This window comes from Odocoileus virginianus, chromosome 28 (genome assembly GCF_023699985.2).
Source record: "Odocoileus virginianus isolate 20LAN1187 ecotype Illinois chromosome 28, Ovbor_1.2, whole genome shotgun sequence".
Taxonomy (NCBI): Eukaryota; Metazoa; Chordata; class Mammalia; order Artiodactyla; family Cervidae; genus Odocoileus; species Odocoileus virginianus.
The window spans coordinates 1,951,897-1,978,124 of NC_069701.1; the positions used below are offsets into that span (position 1 = coordinate 1,951,897).

The following is a 26,228-nucleotide window of genomic DNA, read 5'->3' on the forward strand; positions in this document are numbered from 1 at the left end:
CAACAGATTTATTTTCAAGAATCAAAAGAAGCACTTGGGCATGAGCTCATACTGAGCTTCTGCTGTCAGCAGAAATGATGCACATAAACATGAACACGAGACTCTAAGAGGACAGTCTCCTTTCATCCTCTTTCCAAATATCACATTTATGATGCACTGCCAGGGAGGGCCATGAGCAATCCCAGCAAGAATTTCCATCGCAGACCCACCTTGCTCTCCTGGCCTATGAGTTCAAGTCCTCAACTCACAAAGCTCCCTTAATCCCTTGTGAAGTGAACCATTCCAAGACCCATAGGGCCTCTCACCTGATCAGTATCCATTGAATCTCATCCTTCTCAACCCAAGTTAATGGCTTTCCTGATAAAGTAGCTTTCTGTTGCCACTTAGCAGGCAGCTCAGCACTCCATGAAGGTCTCCAAGGATGCTGAGGGTTGGGTCATTCCCGGCCAACCTCAGGACCCAGACAGAACAGGCAGGGCTCAGTAGGAAGCTCATGATGGTGATTTTCCTAAGCAACCAGAAAGCTCTTCTAAAGAAATCCAAACAAGAGGAAAGCTTCATTCACAAAGCAGTTCACTGCAGCATTATTTACAGCAACAAAAGAGGACTGGTGAATATATTAAAGGTCCAGCAGGGAAGAACTCTGAATGCCTTAAATGGGACATTCTCACATGAAGACTACAGACAGAACTTATGGACAGTACTTCTTGTCACTGGAAAATGTTCCCTTATAAAGGCACCTGACAAAAACACAAAGCATAGAAGTATGTAAGTCATGCAATTTTAATTTGTTAAAAGTTCACAGAAAATGAGGTGGAAAGGAAATGCTCAAATGTTAATGGTCCTACTATACTCTGGTCAGTCTGATCAGTTACTATTTTTCATTTCTGTTCCTTTTTCAAACCTCTTAAACAGCTTCTGAATGATCTGTAGTTGGCAAAGAATCCTTCTAAAAGTAGGGGAAATGCAAAACTTCAGTACTTAAGCACTAAGTTGACTATTGGGTCAGCAAAGATGAAGGATGAGCGATTCATTTGGATATTTTTCAGTACAGAACTTTGCAGGATTCTCTTTCCTTCTCCAAAGATCCTAAGGAGGCCAGGTTTCTGCTAAGGGTTCACTGGTTACTCTGTCAGTTTACTACAGGGCAGAACTGCCTGTTGGTCAGTTCCTGCCACTTGGTGAAAATCAATGCTTTTGTGGATTTTCTGGGCAATTGAGAGCCCTCATACTTTATCTTGCAGCAAGAGACATGGCAAATCATTGACTCCTTACAGATACTTTTACAGCAGTTTCTATAGTTTAAACAATGTGTCCCAAACAGCAAAGGTATTTAGGAACATTCTTCTCTAAACATTTCACGAAATATTTCATTATAAATGTTTTATAAAATGTTAAAATATAAAATGTTAAAAGTTTTAAATACAAAGTTACATGCTTAGTAAAAAAAAGTGATCTAAATCACCAAAGTGAAAAAATATTTTTTTTCTCTAAAAAATTATTTTAAGAAGCCACAAGGTCAAATTGGCAATACTCAGTAAATCCATTGCCAATAACTACAAATAAAATTAAATAGCACAACAAAAATCCTAACAAGTGGTCCGGCCTCAGCACAGACTTAGGGCATTAAAGAAAGTCTGAGCTGTGTTCATCTACCACCTCTCCTCCTTAAGTGGTGTGCTGGGTAATTGTAATTTCCTATGACAATTCGGCCGGGCTATGACACCCAGCTGTGTGGTCAAGTACCAGTTTAGATGTTGCTGTGAAGGAATATCTTCATTCTTAATTTTTCCTTTTGGCCATGCTGGTCCTCCGTTGCTATGCACCAGCTTTCCCTAGCTGTGGGGAGGAAGGCTACGCTCTAGTTTCTCTCGTTGGGGAGCTTGGGCTCTAGGGCAGGCAGGCTTAGTTGCCCCAAGGCACGTGGAGTCTTCCTGGACCAGGGATTGAAGCTGTGTCCCCAGCACTGGCAAGCAGATTCTTAACCACTGGACCATCAGGGAAGTCCCAAGGTATTATTTCACGTGATAAATAATTAAATCAATAGACTTCAAATAAAGTAGATTACTCTCCAGAACATATGTGGGCCTCATTCAATCAGCTTCAAGATCTTAAAAGGTTTCCCAAGGAAGAAGGAATTCCCCCAGGCCTGCACTATGGAAACCCTGCCTACAGCAGAATTTGGACTTAAATGGAAGCATCAGCTTTTAGCTGAGTATCCAGCCTACTGCTGGCCTGTCGTATGCATTTCCCACTTGCCAGCCCCTATAAGAACCTACGTCAATTCCTTAAAATAAATCTCAGTATCCCCCCATCCCCTTCCCCCTCTCTGTCTCTTCTGCTCCATACAGAGATAGATGGATCTAGATGTATATACATCTATATATCCCATCAGTTCTGTTTCTCTGGAGAACTCTGACTAATACAGGCAGAGTGGCCATAATTCTTAATTAGCTTGAGGCAGGCCCAGTTTACACCTGTTGTGGTCTAATTAAGAGCTACCCTTTTCCCTCTGAAATGTGTCCTGGCTGGCGTAATAAATCACATGATCTCTTTACACACAGAGCTAAAGATAGATTTATGATATTCCTAAGTAATGAGCTCTTTTCACTTAAAATGCTGTGTTTCAAACTTCCTGGTAACCCGCAATAAGAAATGTATTTTCTGTCACAAAACATAACTGACGCTCATGATGTGAAATGCAATGATCTCTATTATATTTTATAATATGTCATTTCAAATGCTCTCTGCAACCCACTGACTTCACAGCATGATCCATGGATGGGATCATAACTCAGTTTGAAAAGCACTGACTTAGACGAACGCAGGGCTGGCTGGTAGGCAGTGTCCGTAACTGCCACAGGACACAGAGTGACAGAGAAGAGGCAAAAGCAAGGCCCATGGATCAGAGAGTCTACTTGGTCTACGCTTCACACAGTCTTCAATATCACTTTTCCTAAATATAAATAAGTGAAAGTGAACATCACTCAGTTGTGTCCGACCTTTGTGACCCCATGGACTATACAGTCCATGGAATTCTCCAGGCCAGAATACTGGAGTGGGTAGCTGTTCCGTTCTCCAGGGGATCTTCCCAACCGAGGGATAGAACCCAGATCTCCTGCATTGCAGGCGGATTCCTTACCATCTGAGCCACAGGGGAAGTCCCCAGCAATAATATATATAAACACACTTTAATCATCTTTTAGGATTTTAAATAGCTCAGTTAGAATTCCATCACCTCCACTAGCCTTGTTGGTAGTAATGTTTTCTACGGCCCACTTGGCTTCACACTCCAGAACTGATGCTCTCGAACTGTGGTGTTGGAGAAGACTCTCGAGAGTGTCTTGGACTGCAAGGAGACAATCCAGTCCATCCTAAAGGAGATCAACCCTTAATATTCACTGGAAGGACTGATGCTGAAGCTCCGATACTTTGGCCACTTAATGCAAAGAGCCGACTCATCGGAGAAGACCCTGATGCTGGGAAAAATCAAAGGCAAAAGCAGAAGGGGCAGCAGAAGATGAGATAGTTGGATGGCATCACTGACTCAGTGGACATGGGTTTGAGCAAACTTGTGGAAATAGTGAAGGACAGGGAAGCCTGGCATGCTGCAGTTCATGGCGTTGCAAAGTGAGTCATGGCTTAACAATGAACGAAATATAAACACATCAATTAAGAATATGATTCAGAAGTGTTTTCCTTTAGTGTATCTCCAGTTTCTTGTGAATCTTACAACAGAGAAGAGGCAAAATGAATAATACTGGCATCCTATTGGGCTATGCTATCTCTAGCTTCACTCCTCTCCAACTCAGTTAATTTCCCTTACAGGAAGATGTACAACGTCCAGATTCCATCTGTGGCCATTCAGTAAACATCCATGAACTGCCTGTCGGACACAGGGCAAGGCAGGATTTCCCTGTTGCAGAAACCAGTACTCTGGAAACCAGGCAATCACAAGGGGAGAGCTGGAGAACTCAGGTGTATTATGCCAGCGGGCCCAGAGCAGTTAACACTCCAAGCTCTGAGTTCTGAACAAAGGGGTCACAGAGTTTTTATAGACAGACTCTCGTGGGCAACACTAGCTGCTAATAGGCTGGTTTCAACTAAGTGGTTTCATACACGGAAACAGCAGTCAAGACGGGGAGGAGGATGTCTGACCCGGACAGGTGTGATTAAGCAGGTGTGCAGGGGCTGGGTGACAGCACAGAGCAGGACAAGGGTGAGTGAGATAAGCTCCAGCTTCTAGTACTGCAAGCCCCCGCTTTCTGAGACTACATGACCTACGTGAGCCAGACTTTACAAGGACCAGGCCAAGTTACAGAGTCAGAAGGAACAGGTGGTGATGTAAATCTTGAACTTTTCCTGTTCACCCCTAGCCACCAAGTCCCAGCAGCCCTCAGCGGCCATAGCCCTGTGTCTGCACGCAGGCCCCGTGGCCTTTCGTCTCCTTCACCGCACACCTTTCCGCGCCCGCTGCTAGCACACGCATCCGCACGTGCAGCCTGGTCCCAGCATCTCGCCGCAGCCTCAGGCCAAGTATCCTTCTCCCCGACCCCAGGCGCCCCGCCAAGTTTCTCCTTATCAAAGCCTGCATCCCTTCTTCTTAAAGCTGCCACTGTGTGCAGATGACATGATGCTATACATAGAAAACCCTAGAACTGCTACCAGAAAACCACTAGAGCTCATCGATGAATTCAGTAAAGTTGCTGGATACAAAATTAATATACGGAAATGTGTGGCATTTCTATACATTGACAACAAAATACCAGAATAAGAAATTAGGGAAACAATCCCCTTTGCCATGTTGTCAAAAAGAATAAAATACCTAGGAATAAATCCACCTAAGGAGGCAAAAAACCTCTACTCCAAAAACTCTTAAGACACTGATGAAAGAAGCTGAAGCCGACGTGAATGGAAAGATGCAATGCGTTCTTGGACTGCAAGAGTGAGCATGTCACTTGCTTCCCAAGGCAATCTGCTGACTCAATTAAATCCCTATCGTGTTACCAGCGGCACTGGTCACAGAATTAGATCAGAACAGTAAGGCTGCCCTCGGGAACTGAAAGAGTGAAGCGGGTCAGGGAAGCACACGCAGAGACAGGCGGGAATGGACCGGAAGTGTCAGGTGAAGGGGGCAGGCACGGGCGGTTCAGGAATGGGAGGCTGCGGACAGCGGAGGACGCAGCCAGGGCAGAGACGAGGTGCTCTTGATGGAGAGTCAACCACACATGACAAAGGAAGGCCAAGGACAAAGTGATCAAGCCACAAAGCACAGCTCAAAGCTCTGTTCTGCCGCACTGGCTGGGGGACCCCGACAAAGGTCACCTCCCCATCTCAATGTCAGGCTCTGCAGCTGTCAGACAGGAAGGAAGACCAGCGCTTGGTGGGCCGCGTAGGAAGGCCGAGCGGGCTGACTGCGGGCTCCCCGGGGCCCTGTCCGCAGGCGTCCCCGCCTAACTGCAGAGCTGCCTCAGTCTCCAGCCTCTGCGATTACGAAGGCTCAAGGTGTGGCCCAGAGGAAAGGGAAATGCAGCTTCAGTGTTTTGAGAGTGACTGTCACTCAATGAAATACAAACACATTTTTAACCAAATGATGGTGTTTCAGAAAGCTTCCTCTTCAAGTCTGTTTGGAGACCAAAATTTAAGATCTCCCAAACTTGCTGATGTAAATTCCATAAACCCAAGTAAGCAGACAATTGCTCAATTATCATACACATGGTCACTTGCCAATAAAACAGGAGGAAGCTAAAAAAAAATTATGCAAATGCCATATGCAGGCCTACATGGCTTCAGCAAGAGACTGAAAGGGACTCAACAGAGAATAAAACACCAAACTGAAACTTATTAATACAAAACCAGGCATCTTTTCTAATTAATTTTTCAGACAAGAGCTGAATAAATTAAAATTGAATATCTTCTTATCTAAAAGTAGAAAATGATTTTTTTAAATATCTAGGCTCTCAGCAATAAGAAACTACTAAATAGCAAGCCACAAAATTAATGTAATTAAATTCAAAGTGATATTAAGATTACAACATTAAAAGTGAAATTTGACTAAAACAAAAACTGAAGCATTATTCTTCGTGATATATTCAGATAAAATCATTTTATCTAAGCCTCAAAGAATGTTCTGTTCATTCTTTTGAAAAACATATTTCTATTGAGTTATGCAATATCAATGGGCAGGGAAATTATCTGAGACAGAAAGATATCAGTTAATGGAAATATGAGAAAGTTAATAAACAAAGTCAAACTGAGTATTTTATGAGTGCTGCTGAAAATACAATTCATAGAAGTAAAATACCATTGTTATGACTGAGCATAATAAACCGATTACTTGTCTTAAAGGCTATGTGTGATAGAAATCATTTAAATCAATTGAGTTACTGTTTCTTAGCAATTTGATAAAAAGGGAAAACAGTGTAACGGGGAGTCAAGTGCTCCTTTGGGAGGTGAGAAACAAGCCGGCTGGGTTTCCAAGTGCACTTTAATCTGTTTGTGTATCTTCCCCTTGTTTAAAAAAAAAAAAGGAAAGATTTCCTAAATCAAGCTGCTAGAGTCCTGGAATTTGTAGAATTTAAATTATTATTACAGATTTGGTTACGATGGGTATTCTCTCTGCCCTCCAAGCCCCACTGGAATTGAGAGGCTGATCATCGCTCACTCTAACCCTGACTTCTGGAACTGTTGAATCCTTTCGGACCAGAACTTGGATGTGAAATCCCACTCGCTATGAAACTGAGCGGAAAATGAGAATGGAGGCTCCAGAATATCTCCATGAACTAAGGCTGAGTGAAGCCATCCACTGGTAACCTTGGTTCAGCTTTTCCCCACTGCATCCTTTGTAAGCGTCAAACAATGTTCACTTTGGGGAAAGCAGAAATCGTAATGCATGGACTTAGTGACAAGACCACTTCCTTTTTTTAATTGAAATACAGTTGATTTGGGGGAATTCCCTGGTGTTCCAGTGGCTAAGTCTCTATGCTCCAATGTATCGGGCCTGGGTTCAATCTCCGGTCAGCGAATTAGACCCCACATGCAGCAACTAAGAGTTTGCATGCTGTAGCTAGAGGTTCTGCATGCTGCAACCTAAAGACCCCTCATGCCACAGCTAAAGACTAAAGATCTCACGTGCTACAACCAAGATTCGGCACAGCCAAACAAAGAAATAAGTATTTTTTTAAAAAGAAAGAAAAGAAATAGGGGATTTACAATGTGCTGTTAGTTCCAGATATACAGCAAAGCGACTGAGTTATACATACATACGGTGGTGCTGGTTGTGGTGGTTTGGTCACTAAGTCATGTCTGATTCTTGTAACGCCATGGACATAGCCTGCCAGGCTCCTCTGTGCATGGGATTCTCCAGGCAAGAATATTGGAAAATGGAGTGGGTAGCCATTTCCTTCTCCAATACATACAAATACATCTGTTCTTTTTCAGATTCTCTTCCCTTATAGGTTCTTGTCAGATACCGAGTATAGTTCACTGTGCTATATGCTAGGTCCTTGTTGGCTATCTATTTTATATGTGGTAGTGTGTTTATGTTAATCTAAGACTCTTCCTTTTACAAACTATAATTACTAATTGTCCTCACAAATATTAAGTATCAATAATATCCTAAGGCAGGGTTCTGCAAACTTTCTCTGTAAAGAGTCAGAGTAAATATTTTAAGCTTTGTGATTCAGAAGGTTTCTGTGGCAGCTATTCAACTCTGCCTTGTGTGGTAAAAGCTGTGTCCCATTAAAACTGAACAAAATCAGAACCTCCCTTCCTCCTCCTATCCCAGCCCGTCGCTGTCAAGAGGGAAGGGACATATGTTTACCTATGGCTGATTCATGTTAACGTATGGCAGAAATCAACACAATATTGTAAATGTTGTAAATTATCCTCCAAATAAATATAAATGAATAAATTTTTAAAAAACCAACAAAATCAGGCAGCCAGCCTACAGGTTGGGCTTTGCTGACCACTGCTCTGACAATCAACTAAAGAAATAAAAATGGGCTTAAAATCTAAGTGAGCTTTCCATGTTTTTCTGCCTTGGACATCCTCAAGGAAACAATCTTTTTTATTACACAAGTCCCCCAAATTCTTTAAAAACTCTATGAGTTTACCCTTGAAAGATGGCAAGTTATCCCTTGAGTCAACTTGTGATTCTGTCCTTTAGCTGGAGGGATGGCATAAAGTCTTCAAATAAATTAAAAAGAGTACAGCTGAAATTGAATTGCTGGCTCCAGACTCTTACTTATCTCATTTAAGACTGGTCAGGGGCCTTGGCTTTAGTGACGGGTACACAGTTGAGATGAACAAATATACAACGGTAACAGCAGTCATAAAAATAAAACATTAGAAAGGCAGAGAGTGAAATCCACCTTGGTAATCCATTCATGAAGATAAGCACTAACCCAACACACCTAGGGATTAAAGAAATCCAAGGTCTAAAAGAAATGTCATATAATCTTGCTATCTCTGCTTTGTATCTTATTATTAATCTTCATGGAGATCTTCAGCTTTTTTAAGCCCCAAACTCTCTGCTTCAGGCACACTTTATAGTGGGATTAATGCAAACTAGGGCCCCATGAACTTCCTGGGTCTTTGTAGGTCAATATAAATATCCATCACCTACAACCTATACAAGGTTTTCCTGAAAGTCAGGTTGACTTAGCAGTGTGCAAGACCCTTAAACCAGAGGTCCCCAACTTCTGGGGTTTAATCTGAAGTGGAGCTGACATAATAATAATAGAAATAAGGTGCATAATAAATGTAACGTGCTTCAATCATCCTGAAACCATCCCACCCCTGGTCTGTGGAAAAACTGTCTTCTGCAAAGCTGGTCCCTGGTGCCAAAACAGTTGGGGACCATGCACTGCATTAAGCCACTTTTAAGAATGCTACATGGAAATGAACATAGCATACTACTATGAAATTTAAGAACATTTAGCAGGAACAGAAATGTTAAGTGCTCATGAAAGCTGTTTTATCATTAAGTGCTTATGTAAGGAAAATGAAATCCAGAAGTCATAATAAGGATTCTGGTTTCCCAAAGAGTTTATATAGAGAACACTAATAATTTAATATAGAATATGGATTGGGGGAGGGGAGCAGGAAGCCTGCACTAAAGGGCTTTCAGATTTGGTGAATGTAAGTCAGAAGTCTCATGGGGAGGGGGCCAGGGAGAGGCCAGAGCCTCTCTGAACACTCCTTTGCTTTGCTGATAATCTCTGAACACTAGAATTATGTTTGGCCAGGAGGTCCAAATATTAACAAATGTTTTCTTCTCCAAGCAGAGTGATTTCCTAAAAGCTGTAACAGGCACACCGATGTGTTGCAAAGACTGAAAGCACTCTATGTGTGGTGGTTCCAGCTCTGCTAGTAACACATACCACAAAGGCAATTCTCAGCAAAGTTATGTCAATAAAAACAAACAAACAAATGGAATTTTGATTCAGAAAAGAACCCGAACACATTCCCTAAGCAAACTACATTATGCATCTGTTACTGCAGGCGGGGGATGAGCCCTCTTGGCTGGAGTGGTCCCCAGGGCGGCAGGGTCGGTAGGCCAATCAGATGCTTCCTGGGGACCTGAAGGCACAAAGAGGCAGATGCAGCTCGAAGCTGCATCTTTGCCGCCGCGCACGGCGCCTTCTGATGACGTGATACACCCCGTCACACGGGGAGGGCGACCGGATTACAACAAGGCAGCAAGTCAGAGAGATGCTAGGTGGTGTTATAATGGACAAGTTTGTGTTCTCTGCTGGGGAGAGAGGAGGCTTGTTTAACTTCTTCACGGAGGCTGGTTATTGTTACAGCTATTCCTAAATATCATTTTTAAGATAATTCATTTGCTGGGTCTGCTGCTCCATGGGGGCCTCTCTAGTCACAGCGGGGTCCTCCCAGGCAGTGGCCTCTCTTGTGGCGCGCGGGCTCCGGGATCGTGGGCTCCAGCGCGCAGGCTCAATTGTTGTGGGGCGCGGCCTTAGCTGCTCCGAGGCACGTGGGATCTTCCTGGGTCAGGGACGGAGCCCAAGTATCCTGCATTGGCAGGCGGTTTCTTTATCACTGAGCCACCAGGGAAGCCCCTAAATATTTTTTTTAAGTAACTGCTTCTCTAGCCTAGTAAATGGCTTCTTCAGGGTATGAGGTTATCACTACATAAAATACATTTACTAAGTAATCTAAAAGATATGGAATAGTATTATGAAATAGTTATCCAGTATGAGGCAACCATTGAGACAGGTGAATTATTCTCCTTCATGTGTCAAAATGTATTACAAGGTGTTTTGATAGGTAATGAGATCAGAGTTGGAAGGAGAATTTAGATAGAAACACAAATAGCTCATTTTGATCAAGATGAAAGAGACTCTGCTAAGTGACATGCCCCAGGTGACGCCCCCATTGGGGGCGTAGAAAGGAGGCTACGAGTCTCAGCTCAGAGCCGCCCCCCCACTCAACAGGCACACATGGGCACCTGCTGGTTTAAGGGGAAAGCAGCTTCTAAACCTACTACTACTATTTCCTCTCCTAAATTTAAAGAAGATGGTTCTCACCTAAATTTAAGAACCGCTATTGCTTAAATATCCACAGGGAGCACCAGTGATACTATACGCCATTATTAATAGAGCCAAAATCTATTGCTTTAGTTGGGCTCTTTTTGTTTTCAATTTTATTTTATTTTTTTTAGATTCTGTAAGTCAATTCTTTCCCATCCAGAGTGATTTAAAACTGTGTTTTCTTTGGCAGCACATATACTAAAAAATTGGAATGATACAGAGAAGATTAGCATGGCCCCTGCACAAGGATGACATGCAAATTCATGAAGCATTACATATTTTTCTAGTGATTGCCAGGAGGGAGGCAGTGGTAGACAGTAAGAGTGGGAGTGTGGGATTAGCAGATGCAAACTATTATATATAGAGTGGATAAACAACAAGGTCCCACAGTGTAACACAGAACTCCAGTCAGTATTCTGTGATAAACCATAATGGAAACTGAGTCAATCTGCTGAACAGCAGCAGCTCAACACAACACTATAATCCAACTACAATTCAATAAAAATAAATGTAAAAGAAAAAAGATTAAGTTACATAACAATTCCCATCTATGCAACTCCGCTCATACTGCCTCTGTCCAGTATGTTTTCCATCATGTCTTTTCCTTTTCTGGTAAATTTCTCTCCTTCTGATAACTCGATTCAGGAATCATTTCCTTTCTGAGTCTTCCCTGAGTCACATATTCTTCCTGCAAAGTTGGTAATGACCTCTTTCATGCTCAGCTTTTACCTTAGCATTTCTGTGGCTACATTCACCTATCATACCCCTTGGTAGTTATTGGTTTACACATCTGTCTTCCATAGCATATCTTTCAGAAGAGCAGAGTCCATTCTTTTCATGTTGCTATTTCCAGAATCCAGCAAAGTATCTAAGTGGTATCCAATACATGTATTTTAATGCTGAAGAGTCGGACGCGACTGAGTGACTGAACTGAACTAAACTGAATGCTGAATTTGAGAGTGTACAATTTAAAATCGAGTCAGTGGAATGGGTTTAATTATCTAATGAGAAATACAAGCCTGTTACCAGCTGACAGCAAACTGTTCCCCATAGCTGTGATTTAGAAATAACCTTCATAATAGGTTAGCAGTCTTAAAGTAGGAACTAAACTAAACTCAACAACAAAATCAGCACCATTTCTTAAGAACTATCAAAAGAGCAGGTTGTACAAAAGCAATGATGACCAGGAATTCATTTCTAAACTTGAAAAGGGAAATTAACCAAACGAATGTCTCAATAGCCATTTTATCCTCTATTCCCTTGTTCCATCTTCAGGATCATTCTGTATGGTTGGTATTATCTAAGGCACACATGCAAGCTGCCTTGGCCAAATTTCCTGGCTGCTGCCTAACCTCCAGCATGTGTCCTGGTACCCACCCTCTGCTCCCACCAAAAGTTCAGACACGTCCATCTTTCTCAGCAGGATGTGGACAGATCTGTGCCTCTGAAGGACGTGGAAGAGCCCTGAGAAAGCATCTCACCAGTTTCTGTGAACCGGGACCCACTCAACAACAGTGCCTCGTAAGTGATCTTGTGCCTCACGAAAACCTCATCTGTCAGGCAGTTTCTGGGGTGGGTTGCTAAAATGCTAATTGCTTTCAAGGGACTGGTGGCAACCACGTGAGCTGTTTATGTCACAAGCCAAGTCAGTGTCCTGTACAGGATAAAGCACTGATGAAGCTTAGAGATATCTGATCCAGGTGGCTCTGCCCATGGTTTCTTACACACACTTAACAAAACAGCATGTTCATTTTCCCAAAGAAAGAAAAATGTATAAGAAACTAATTCAAGGGTCATAGAAATTAATTATCATTAATTTAACATGAAAAGTTAAATAGGTTTTAAGGAGTTCTGTCTGTGGGATGGTGGTTTGTTTAAAACACCGCAAAGAAAAAAAAAATCTTATACTGGGAGACGAATACATTGACCCACATGGTTATTCACACTCTTTTTCACCTTTCAAGTGGTAGAGATGCTGACTTCCCCAGTGGTCCAGCAGTTAAGAATCTGCCTGCCAATGCAGGGGACACAGGTTCGATCCCTGGGCCGGGGAAGATTTCACATGCTTTGGGGCAACTAAGCATGTGTGCTCTTGGAATCTGTGCTCCAGAGCCCGGGAACCACAAGGACTGAGCCCACGCCCTAGAGTCCATGCTTCGCAACAAGAGAAGTCGCTGCAGTGAGCAGCCCCAACGGCTGCAACCAGAGAAAGCCCAGTGCAGCAACGAGGACCCAGCGCAGCCAAAGAAATATAACACTTTTTAAAATTAAAAGCAAAGTGGTGGAGATTATAACAAAGTATATTTCAGGGGGTCACTTGGACCTTGCAAAGCCAATGGTACCAGGGAAACCCCCAAAGTTAGTCCTAGATTTCAGATGCTTTGAACCACCTGCCTTGTGCCTACTGGTATTTTTGTTCCTTTCTGACACTATAGATGTTCTTTTGTTCAACCATGACAAGGCAGCGTCTTTCTAAACCACAGCCATGGATATATGAAGTGTGGAGCAAGTTTGCTCCAGTGAGACTCCACTCTTCTGAAACTGTGGCCAGCACAAGGGGAATAAAATACAATTCTGCTATTCCAGTGATGCAGGACAGATTAGCTAAGAGCCTGGGGCATCTGTTCCTACTCCAGGGCTTCTGATTCTATGCCCATCCTGATTCAGACTCGCCAAGAACACACAAACATCCAGGAATGCAGTACCCAAGGCAAGTAACAAACTGAGAGGATGATCAATCTGTGGAACGCGGTCAGCACTCATTGTTGAATAAATTAGATCAGATGAAAACATATTTCAGAGTTGGGAAATGGCAGGATTATTCTAGGCTTATAATTTTACAAAGAGAACAAGTTAAACAGGCACCGTGGTTCTTCATGCTGAAATTGGCAGGAGGATCCATTTTCCCTCTCACACATCAGGAAAAGAAAGTTTCATATTTTTTTCAACTGGGAATGTTCAGAATCAAAGATGTCACTGCAAAAATATTAAAACACAAGCCGCATTTATCCAAGTAAGTGTATTCTTTAAATTTTTTTAAAGCCCAGTTGCAAGAGAGTAGTATGTGGTGCTCTCCTGCTGAGAAAATTATGCCGTTACTATATGTAGCTTTGTCAAATATGTTTCCAAGACAGAACATCATCTAAGCCTGTGTGTTGTATTTCTTGTTGGCAAAGAGGTAGTGAAGAAATACAAAGCTGATGCAATGCTTTAAAAAGGCAAAATAAGAAAAAACAGTCTAAAATTAAAATTCTATAAATGCAACTACATTTTATTTTGCAATGGAAAACCACATGTGCCAGAGAAATCACCTAGGGGTCTAACTTTCTAATCAACATCAAGTATTCTGTATTGGCCAGAATACCAACCCAGGACATGTTTTTCTGCTTTGCTCAAGAAACAGCAGACTCTCATTGGGTTGAGACTTTCACTTGTAGATTTAGGGGAGGTCCTGATTTCATTATAGCTCCTAGTGCCCTGTGTAAGACTTAGGGGCCTGGAGGGGTGATGGTCTCTGCCAGCTTGTTTTTAGATGTGCATGCTAAGTCACTTCAGTCTTGTCCAACTCTTTGCGACCCTATGGACTGCAGTCCACCAGGCCGCTTGTCCATGGGCTTCTCCAGGCAAGAATACTGGAGTGAGTTGCCACGCCCTCCTCAAAGGGATCTTCCCCACCCAGGGATGGAACCTGCGTCTTGTCTCTTATGTCTCCTGCATTGGCAGGCAGATTCTGTACCATCAGTACCACCTAGGAAGCCCTGTTTTTAGATAAGTGATTTTCTTATAAGCAAAATAACTCAAAGCCTAAGAATACAAGATGAACAGAAGTGACAAAGATAGGAGATGATATCCCAGCATGATGCACAAGAATAAATTATAAGAACTGAGCATTACTCACTGAGCAGTGACCCCTCAAAGAAGCATGTGTCCAACAGCCCTCTGAGGCCTCCTTGCATAACATGCAAATTAGACGGAGAAGGTAGGTGTGGCGTCCCCTGTTTCTACAGCAACTAATGAAAGGACACCCTATGCCAACATCACCAAGATAATACTCACAGGTCTCAGAGTTCCAGAGAGCCTGGGCCATGAAAACACCCTCTCCTCCATGAAAGGCTCCATTGAGACTGGCCACACCTTCATCTCAGCTCTGCTAAGAACATTTACTTAGTCTTCAACGCTTTACAGACTCATGGGTCAGAAATTTTCCTCTCCTGCCTGTCAACGTATATGGAAATAATGTTCTTGGTGAAAACTCAAATGACCATACAGAAAAGTGTCTTAAATTTTCAACTTGGTGCTGTTCAGCAAACCCACCCACACTATTTCCTTTTATTGCTTTTAGTTCAAGCAGGAAATGCTGAAATTCTAGACCTCCAATCGAGTGTGAAGGGGCCTCTTTTGGCAAGATATAGCACAGGGACGCCCAACTCGGACTGAGGAGCTCTCCATAATGAATCTTTCCTCGTCCCCTACCCACAGAAACTTAAACAAGAGAGAGAGATAAGAACAGAGATGCAGATGGACAAACATGTGGCACCACTGACCGACAAGATCTCAGGATTCTGGGACTAGAAGAACAAGTGATCGTTTAAAGGCACATGTGAGATCCAACAGACAGTCAACAGAAATAATCACTGTCCTCTGTCAGTCACCGCCTATGCTCTTTTACATACTCTAACCACTTGATTGTCACGTGGCTTATGCTGATATCATGCAAGATGGATCCTTTTGTTCCTATTGTTCCGATGAAGACAGGCCACTGTGCTGACTGTCTGGACTTTTGCCCCAATGAATGTGTTTTCAAACCCAGAAGGGCTCCTTTACTGACTTTAAAAACTGCATAGTTTTGCACTGTGGGAGTTCAACTTTTACTTTGTTAAGACATCATAAGTAGTTTAAAAAAATTGTTTTTTGAACTTTGCTAACCACATGAGTTTGAGCAAGCTCTGGGAGTTGGTAATGGGCAGGGAAATCTGGTGTGCTGCAGTCCATGGGGTTGCAAAAAGTTGGACACAAATGAGCGCCTGAACAAACTGAATTATACTTAAATAAGTTAGGAAAAAAAGAAATGCATTTTTATTCATATGTAGAAATCACGATAGCTATTGAGTCTGCAGACAAAGGCCAGTACATACATGGAGCTAAGATTCCATGTAATCAATCCCAAGTTCCCCATGGATCCAAGGACAGTATGTTAAAAACACTGCCCCACAGTCTCTTATTTCTGTAGGTAAATTCTCACAAAGAAAAAATAATATGTGAGACTCAAGATATTCATCCACTTTGCCTGCTGAGGCAGAGATCTCAACAAGCACCAGATATAATTTGGGTCTTTGTAACTTTGGAGAAATATGGAAAATTTGGGGAAAGCCCAGACAAGAGCAATGAAAATGATAAAAGGGCTGGAAGGTAGGAGAAAAGGCTGACGAACGAGGATTAATTAGCCTGGTGAAGAAAAGCCAGTGGGGAACTTAATATTCTCCTTGAAATATAGCAAAGGCTGTTATACAAAATATGATCACCATGATTCACAATTCCACGGAGAACGAAAACAGAGGAAACAGCCTTATGCAAAAGCACGACGAATGTAGATTAAGTATAAAATAAATCTTTCATTCTAAGAGTTGGAGGCACTAAAATAGATGGTGGCTTGAGGACTTTGCAATTTTGCCTTCCTGCACTGCCTACTCACGTTCTGTCTGCTCCTCTTGTTCAATTTAAATACCACCTCCCCCACAAAACCCCAAGTCTCTCTTTATGCACAGAATATTTCTCAAATTTTAGCGAGCATCAGTAACACCTAGAAGGATCATTAAAATACAGATTCCATCCCCAGAATATGTTCAGATGGGGCCAATGAAACTGCATATCCAACAAGTGGCAGACCAGAAGACACACTTCCAGAAGCAATGAACTAGATGCAGTCTCTCCTTACTTCAAGTCTCATAAAAATACATCTACTTCTCTGGGCAACTATCATTGTTCTTGTACAAGGCAGCACTTGTGGTAAAGAACCCGCCTACCAATGCAGGAGACAGAAGAGATGCGGGTTCAGTCCCTGGGTTGATCCCTGGGTCGGGAACATCCCCTGGAGGAGGAAATGGCAACCCACTCCAGTGTCCTTGCCTGCAGAATCCCATGGACAGAGGAGCCTGGCAGGCTAGAGTCTGTAGGATCACAAAGAGTCAGATACAACTTAGCACACCCACACATGGCAGCTAAAGCACTTTTCTACTAAACTTTGGTCTGGTTCAACTTTGAACTTTGTACAGTACCTAGCACAATGTGAACAGCATGCGCACCCTAAGTAATACCATCCTTCACTGTTCCCTTAAAAGTGGGTCATTCTATGAAATAATGCCATCGGCAGCAACGCGGACAGACCTAGAAATTATCACATAAGTGAACTAAGTCAGGCAGAGAAAGCCACATATTATATGGTATCACTTACATGTGGAGCCTAAAAACATAATACAAATCAGAAACACACTCACAGACACAGAAAGCAAAGTTATGGCTACGCAAGGAGAAGAGGGAGGAGGAAGGATAAATCAGGAGATGGAATTAACATATACGCACTACTATATATAAAATAGATAAGCAACACGGATTTACTGTATAGCACATGGAACTATATTCAATATCCTGCAACAACCTATAATGAAAAAAATATGAAGCTATAAACCTGAAGCTAACACAATATTGTAAATCCACTATAGTTAAAAAAATTTGTTTAAAAAGTGTATAATTCTGACTTTGTAACTTGCCTAGAGGTTTTCCTAGCTTCATCATTTCTCATGTATTATGTTTTCCTATTTCATTGCCTGAGTGTCTCCACAGCTTTAAGAGCTTCCAATCTATGTACATGAAATTGTCCCATATACCAACTGTATCTAACATTCCATATCAAGAAAAAAATCTAGTGTGATATATGGAAATTTCCTTCTGATAAGGTTTATTTTTCCTCAGAGTTTTGGCTTATGTCCCCAAGACTATATTCCAGGAAAACAGAAGTAAAGGAGGCGTATTTTTAATTTATTCTTTATTTTGCCTGGTTCTGGCAGGAAGGTCAAGTAGGCCAATGAGCAAATGAGGACCTGGCATGTCTGAAATCATGCTAGTTGCAGCTGAAGTTCAGGTCAGAAACTGATCTGGAAAGTTACTCAATAAACTCCCCCTCCCTCCCATCAGCTATCGAGCTTACTCACTAAAAATTAAATGTAAAACAAATGACACAAGAATTCACACAATAGCAAAAATATGGGCCCCCCTCCCCCTAATGGAAAAAGTGGGGATATGCCTATTGGGCTTCAGGTTAACTCAAATTGATTCAACAAAGGTGTTTCTCAGATTATATGTCCAGCAACGGGGTCATCATATCATAATCTCTCAGATGTCTCAAAAGCATAGTTAAAGTTCCACTCTTCCCTTAAACTAGTCCCAGTGATTATTCACACACACACACACACACACACACACACACACAACAAAAATTTCAACTACAGTGAACTTTTTAAATGGCCACAAAAAAGCAATTAGCACACAGGTGAATAAGCCAGGACAGAACACAGTAAAAAGGATTTCTGGATTTGTGGAATCTCTATGCTGCAGTACATCTGATGACAACAAACAAAAATTCACAGAGCACCTTACACAGAGCAGATAAGACTCATAATCCTAAAAAAGATCCTCAGGTAAAAACAATCTAAAAATTGGACTTGTTTTTATCCCCTATATTTTGACCCTTGCTTCTTCCATGCATTTTTTTCTTTTCCTAGAATGCATGCTCTTGGTTGTTTCTTACCACTGAGTAGATAAACCAATGCAACAGCACAATTTAGCAGTCAAAGATTGATGTCCATTCCACTCAACTTCATTTAGGGAAATTCAAGGTCTGTTATCCCAACTGCCAGCACAGAACATGTCTGAGACGGGCAGAACACAAAAGAAAATTAAAACTGCGAGTCCACTGCAATGAAAAACTGCAGCAAAAGTGACTCTGAGCTGCGTGTGTTGGTCTGCAGGCACACCAGCTCGTAACCGTGAGATACGGTCGTTAGCTCATGGAACTGATTTAATGTTGTACTCAATGCCCTAAAAGAAAGGGTTCCTTTTGAATATCAAATACAAGGACTGGGACCAAAAATTGATAATAATTTGACAGCACTTTCAAGCACAGCTTATTTTCCTTCTACCTGTCACACTAAATAGCACCAACTGACAACTACGCCACAGGCCGAATGAATGAAGAAGATGCATTTGCTGAGCTGAGGAAATGCCGCTGATAAACTACAGCACAGGACTGATACTAGCTCATTGGAGGGCTTAATACGCAGGCACACCCAGCATGTTTAACAAAAATCTACAAAGGTACTGGAATGCAGCTGGCGTAACACTAGATGGAAGTTTTTTTCTTTAGTACAAAGAAAAGATGGGGAAACTATGCTTATCTCTTTAAGAATATCAAGGTTCAGGCTGTCCAATTTGTGTTTATGTGTGTGTGTGTGTGTGTGTGTGTGTGTGAATGCCTGCAGATGTGCTAAGTTGCTTCAGTCATGTTGACTTGTTGTGACCTACGGACTGAAGCCCTCCAGGCTTCTCTGTCATGGGATTCTCCAGGCAAGAATACTGGAGTGGGCTGCCATGCCCTCCTCCAGGTGATCTTCCCAACCTGGGGATCGAACCTGCATCTCATGTCTCCTGCGTTGGCAGGCAGTTTTTTTTACCACTAGTGCCAACTGGAAAGTCCATATATATATATATCTCACTGCCCTGGGCTCAACTGTGTGTCCCCATATATATATGAAAATTTCATTAAATCAGGTTAATAAACAAAGTGAATATTCTGGGGTGACATTTATTAACATCGGTGCTAAAATCAGGAATAACAATTATATGTAACACTTGGCTAGAGAAATTTAATTTCAAATACAACAAGAAGAAAGCCCAGAAAAGACAGGGACTCTTTTCTCAGGAGACTTATTTGCAGAGCAGGAAATAAAAACAACACTTTTATACATAATGTTTAATTCATTAACAGTTGACAGGATTATTAAAGAAAAATATTTAAAGATGGGCATACTTTTAAGATGGAGTCCTGCTGAAAATGATTCCATTTTATTTTCTCATCAAAGAAAGGCCTTAGCCTAATCCCATAATTTGAAAGAATAGAATTAAAGTCACTCTCTCATTTACTCAAGTCATTAAAAATGCCTTCCTGAGCCTCACAATTCCACAATTTCCATTGGTGTTAATGTATTTGCTAATCCTCTCATTTTCTCAACATCACCACTTATTCCAGTTGTCACACATTCTGCATTGAATCCCTGCTTCTGCAGATTTTTCTGCCCCCCTAGAATATGATCCACTGATTACCGAAAGGGGCATCCACACCACAAGTTTGCCTATAACCCTGGAGCCCAGCCTGGTCAGGGAGAGAATGCAGTCCCAGTGGACACAGTGGTAAGGGTGGCGGAGGGATGGCCTCTGGCCAGTGCCCCCTACACACCCTGCCCTGGACAACATCTCTCAGCTACTGGTAGATTCAACTCACTCTCTCGACTCAGGCTGCGATTCTTACTCCCCTGGCACGTGGAGCTAGGAGAATTAGACCCAGAGAACCTAAGTAACCAGCGAGGTGGACACAGCTGAGCAGAGAAAGCACTGCAAGCTGTCCCACTGGCCTGGGCTCAAATATGCCCCCCAAATTCATGAGTTGAAGCCCCAACCCACCAAAGTGTGTGTACTGGAGAAAGGGCCTTGCAGGAGGTAATCAAGACGCAATGAGGTTATGAGCACTGCGCCCGGATCCGACAGGGCTGGTGTCCTTAGAAGATGAGACGTGAGGGGCCGTGTCTCCTCCCCTGTGACCCCTGCCATCCCACCCTCTCTCCATCTCTCTGGGCAAGCAGTCAGACGGAAGAGGCACACGAGGCCAGGGCCATCGAACAAGCCAGGAAAAGAGCTCTCACCAGAGACTGAAGCCTGCCTGAACCTTGATCTTGGACTTCCCAGCCTCCAGGGCTCTGAGATAATAAATTTCTGTTCTTTAAGGCCCCCAGTCTGTGCAATATTGTTACAGCACCTCGAGCTGGCTGCGACACTTGCTTTAAAGCTCTCCCTTGCCACGTTGCCTCATGGCAGTTTCTACAGCAGAAGCCTCCTTCTGATCCCCTTGGACTTTCATTGTCTCCTTATTAGCTATATCCATATGAATGAAATAGATGATTCTGCAGGAGGCTCATCATAATTTAACAGGAATTAATGCCCTCTTATTATAAAGGACCCGACAAGCCGTTGCTTCACAGTCAGCCACAACTGGAATTAATTCGTGTCAGATGAACATCAAGAAAAATCCATTTATGACCCTGAAGTCATGAAATTTAGCATAATTACACATGCTCTTGTTTGGGTAATTTTTTCTCTCCTCATTAAATTAAGGGTCTACATTCAATTTCAATCTGATCAGTCCTGACTAGTTATATGTCTGTAATCAAGGGCATTTCCTCTCAAATCAACCCAGGGTTTTGCAGGCAAACTACACTACAAGCATGAACAGAAACCAAGGTACTGAGTATTGAAAACTCAGATGGTAACACTTTACTGACAGCAGAGAAACTCACTTTTACTATTTATTCATGCTTTCCCTCAACAGCTATTTATCGAGTGCCTAGGCAGTGCCCTAGGCAGTGTTCTGGGTGTTTGGGAGACATATGAAGTAACAGTGGAGGAGAAAATGGGAACTGCCTCCAGTGTTCTTGCCTGGAAAATCCCACGGACAGAGGAATCTGGCGGGCTGCAGTCCATGGGGTCGCAGAGAGTCGGACGCGACTGAGCACGATGAAGTAATAGCATGTGAGCATCATTCTGATAAGCTCAGGAGCACGTGCCTGCCTTTCTTTTCACCTCTGTATCCTCAACTCCTCAGCAGCACCCAACACTTAGTATTCGTTCCATCATCCAATGAATGAATAAACAATTTTTTCAAAAAGAATACTTTGAGTGTTACCACTCAATCTCCATCTCCCTATCTTTCTCTCTCAAACATACTCTGCCCCTTTTACTCTTTCGCAGTATCTAACTAATTTTTCTTGCAAATAAAATCATCTGGTTTAAGCCTGAACAAAGAGACTTCCCTCAAGGCAGGTCTCTGGCAGGTAGAATAATTGTCATCTTCAGAAAAGTTCAGTCTTCCAGGGTCTCTTTCTCTAATTATCTCCAGAGGTCAAGCTTTCTAAGATAGTAAGGGAAAACTTCGTCAGTCATTAACTTGACAATGTCATGAAGAAACAGAGGCGTCTCCTGGGTTTGTAGGGTGGATTCGTTGGCTGGCTGGGAAAAGGGCACAGATCTGGAGAATCTGTTGTTGCCTAGAAGGATGTGTCTGTCTAATCCACATTGGCAACTTCAGGTGCCAGGGTCCCAGAGGCACCTGGAATTCGCCCACTGGGAGCTACTAGGATGTGCTGTTCCTGGCTCCCAGAAAGAGATTGAAATCAGTGCCCATCGAGGCCAGGCTCATGGAGCCCATAACTGGAAAGACTCCACATAAGTTATCTTTCCCTTTGGAAAAAATTCTAGAAGTCCGTGCAGTCTGCACAGCTTTCCGGCCAGCAAATTAATCATGTGCATAAAGCAAAGAAATCAGATTATGTTTGGGGAAATCAGATGCTGTTCCCTTGGTTACTCTAATTTAGAAAGCACTAAGCTATTTATTTAAGGAAGGGAACAATTAGCTACAAAAGAATTTTTAAGGATCCCTTATGTGCTAAATATACAATTAGAAAGGAAGTGTTTAAACTGCTACTAAAATATGGTTTTATCAGGGACAGGGGTAGCACAAGGAATAAGAAATAAAATAGCTCTTGTTTTCTAGATTACTAACTCCTAAAACAATTCCTCAAAGAACAAGACAATCTCCATAGAAACATTAAGACAGAGTCATAGAATGCATGGCTCAAATGGTAAAAGAGAGGCCTTTTAAAAATTCTGCTGTTGCCACACTAAAAGGAGGAAATTGAGCTCTCAGTGGTGCCTGGGTAGGATATATAAGAAGCCGTATATAAATCAAGCAACATGTATGCATGAACCAAAGCATGAAGCTTTTTTTAACTGCTTTTACAATAACAAGTCACATTTAAAGTGTCAAGATTACATCCTAAAAGAGTCAAAGCTTTCATGACTTTAACTAAGTCATGAAATAGGAAAAGCTTAAACTGATTTTGCAAAAAGCAAAATGTTACTGGTCGTAGAAAATTTTAAATATTTGCAAACTGTCTAAGAATAGAAAATTTGTGGCCACTCCCATTTCCTACTTTCTCTACCCCACTAAATGCATACTTTTTTGAAAAGTTCTCCAATTAGTTCAAAGATGTCAGTGTATAAATAAATGGGAGCCTCGTTCTCATGCCACCTTTTGTGTGTGTGTGTTTGTGGGTTCAGTTGTGCTGGTCAACTCTTTGCGACCCTGTGGACTACAGCCAGCCAGGATCCTCAGTCCGTGGATTCTCCAGGCAAGAATACTGGAGTGGGCTGCCATGCCCTACTCCAGGGGATCTTCCCAACCCAGGGATCGAACTTGAGTCTCTTATGTCTCCTGCACTGACAGCTCGGTTCTTTACCACTAGCGCCACCTAGGAAGCCCATCCTTTGATACCACTCAAAAGAAGACTGGATGAGATCATGATATAAAGTTCCTCCCAAATAGTACGACCTCTTTTAACAGGGTTTGAGAGGCTCTGCCGCCCTGAATATCACATACCGCCCCCGGATGTACCTCAAGATCATTTTGCTTCTCTGAAGCACCACAGGAAGGCATTAGGAAAGAATCCTGCATGATAAGAATGATATATGTAAACTTGAGGAAAAGAGAAGCAACCTCTACACTTGGAAGTGAAGGATCTGTCAAACAGGAGAGTTCTGCTTGGGAAGAAATGGCCAGGAGAACACAGGAAACAGCAGTAAATATGAGAAGTTTTAGGACAACTGCCAGTAAGGCAGCCTTACCCACTGGCCACACTGGACTCGGAGGCCACGACCACACACAGAGGGGTCAAGCTGGGACCAAATACAGAGGGAAGACCTCCAAATCCACCAGCGCTCACTGAGGAACAGTGCTGAGGACCTGACAAAGATGGATCATCTATTCTAAACCATCCAGGGTAGTTTCCTTGGGATGAGATTCTTCCCACTCTTTGCTATTCTTTCTCCTGCCTGATGAAATTAATCACTACCCCCTGGGCCTCCCATCCCCAGTCATACATTCCATCAGGACAGCACCTGTTCCAGAGCATTTCAGTTACAGACACATCTGTCTTTTCAGTTGCAAAGCTCCTTGAAAGCAGGAGTTGCATCCTTTTAACCCTTGTACTCTGGAATAACGGCAGAGAGATTAACATAGAATCGATGCTTGATGAAATGGTTAGATAGCATCATGACTCAATGGACACGAATCTGAGCAAACCCTGGGGGGAAGTGAAGGACAGGGAAGCCTGTTATGTCCACAGGGTTGCAAAGATTCAGACAACACTTAGCAACTGAACAACAACAATTTGCTACATGGAGAAACAAATGGATAAATTCATAGATAAAAGTTCTAAAACCTTTAGCTGTTTTTCTTTATAGGATAAAATCCATAACCAATATTTCCCATACTTATCTTCCACCACTCCTTAATTCAAACTCTTCTCGCTGGAGCAGACTTACCTATATGGACTTACACCTTCCCACATCTAAACCTTTAATAATGGACTAGAACATTCTTATAGATCTACTCTACCTCTGAAAATGGCAACCCCAAATTTGAAGGTCTAGTTCAAATCTGACTCTTTTATTTTGCCATCTTAGATGTTATCCCCAGCTTTCATCTCTAAACATCCACGTTCTCCTGGTCTGTAATATCCACAATCACATGTTGCAATGAATCGTATTTAACTTGCTTTTTCTGGGAGCCTATGGTCCAAAAGGCAACCCTCCTTTTTATGGAATAAGCGGGAGTAGGAGTGGTTCAAGGAAACACAGATAGTCAGTGAGAAACCTAGAAACAGAACAATTTAAGACGACACTGAGGGTGGGGACTTAGAAGACTGGGTAAAATAGAGAAGAAACAAACACCCTAATAGGAGGTCAGCATAATGAGAAATCTTGCTCAGTGATGGCAATCTGCTTCCACTTGTTGCCACTGAGGTCTTCTTTTTCCCTTTCCCCTTACCTCTTTTAGTCTTTGTCAGAAACAGAATAGAGGGTGGGGAGCTTAGGCTCTGAATTATGCATCTTACTCACCCATTAACAGCTCTATGACTGAGCAAATTACTTAACTAACCCCTTTAATCTGTTAACCAGTTTTTTTAGTTGACACATATCCTAGTGTGGCACTATCTCCTAGGAGAAATACTTCTTAGACATAATGTATTTTTGTAGGTTACACTGTTGGGTTCAGTTGCTAATAATTTATTTGGGATTTTCACATTTATATTTGCAAGTGAGAGTTGCCTACACAACTTGTCTTTTCTGCCCTACGCTTTTTTCTCTTTACCTTCAGTTTTGGAAGTTTTATTGATTAACTTTAAAATTTACCTATTCTTTCAGTGATATTAAATCTGCCTATGAATCTATCAAAGGCATTTTTTGTTTCTGTTATCATTATTTTCTTATTATTATTTTAATCATTTCCTCACAGCTCAGTTGATAAAGAATATACCTGCAATGCCAGAGACCCCGGTTCAATCCCTGGTTGGGAAGATCTGCAGGAGAAAGGATAGGCTACACACTCCAGTATTCTTGGGCTTCCCTTGTGGCTCAGCTGGTAACTAATCCAGCAGATTAGAATCCAGGAGACTAGAATGCAGGAGACCCTGGTTCGATCCCTGGGTTGGGAAGATCCCCTGGAGAAAGGAAAGCTGCCCACTCCAGCATTCTGGCCTGGAGAATTCCATGGACTGTATAGTTCATGGGGTCGCAAAGAATTGGACACAACTGAGCAACTTTCACTTCTCTGCTGACATTAACCACATGGGTTTGTATCTTGTCTATTTTTTTCACTAGAGCCTTTATAACATATTAACCATAACTATTTAAAATTTTTTGATCATTGCAAAATCCATGTGATTTCTGGGCCTGGTTCTATGATTGTTTTGTCTCATCAGACTGTATGTGTGTGTGTGTCTGCACATGTGTGCATGTGTGTGAGTATGAGAGAGAATTTTTTTCTTGCCTTTTGGAATGATCATTTCTTACTGAAAGCAAGACGTGTAGCATAGAATAACAGTTACTGAAAGAAACAGGACTTTACTGTGAGAATCCGTATTAACCTGGCGAGGAGAGAAGCTGTTTCATGTTTGGTGTAGCTGTTGGGTACCCGAGGCTTCAGATCCTTCCAGGGGGCTTCCCCGTCCCTCCTCTCTGGGCGTTTGGACCTTGCTGTTTCCTGTTTCTCAGAGAGAGCCCGTGTTTCGCGGTCTCTTCACGTTCCCCCCCAGCACTCCCACTGGAGGCTGGCTGGTGCAGGGCCCGGGTGTGGGGGAGAGGGGTGTCCTCCAACGCGCTCCTGTGTCTCAGGCTAGTGAGCCTGTCTCAGGGGTGCCTTCCGGCCCTGTCCAGGAGCACAGGCCTATTTCTCCCCTCTCCCCTAACAGTCTTCCTGGCTGTAACATTTTCAGTCTCTTTCCTCAAACTCCCTCC

The 26,228-nt window shown here is 42.5% G+C and overlaps 1 protein-coding gene and 1 non-coding gene across 3 annotated transcripts in view; one reads left to right on the forward strand and one right to left on the reverse strand.

Annotated features, from left to right (window-relative positions):
• Nucleotides 1-26,228, reverse strand: part of FAT3 (FAT atypical cadherin 3) — a 767,497-nt gene that overhangs the window by 536,465 nt on the left and 204,804 nt on the right. The window lies entirely within an intron of this gene.
• LOC139031949 (U6 spliceosomal RNA) lies at nt 10,725-10,833 on the forward strand. The gene has a single exon (XR_011484498.1). It is a non-coding gene; the product is annotated as a U6 spliceosomal RNA (small nuclear RNA).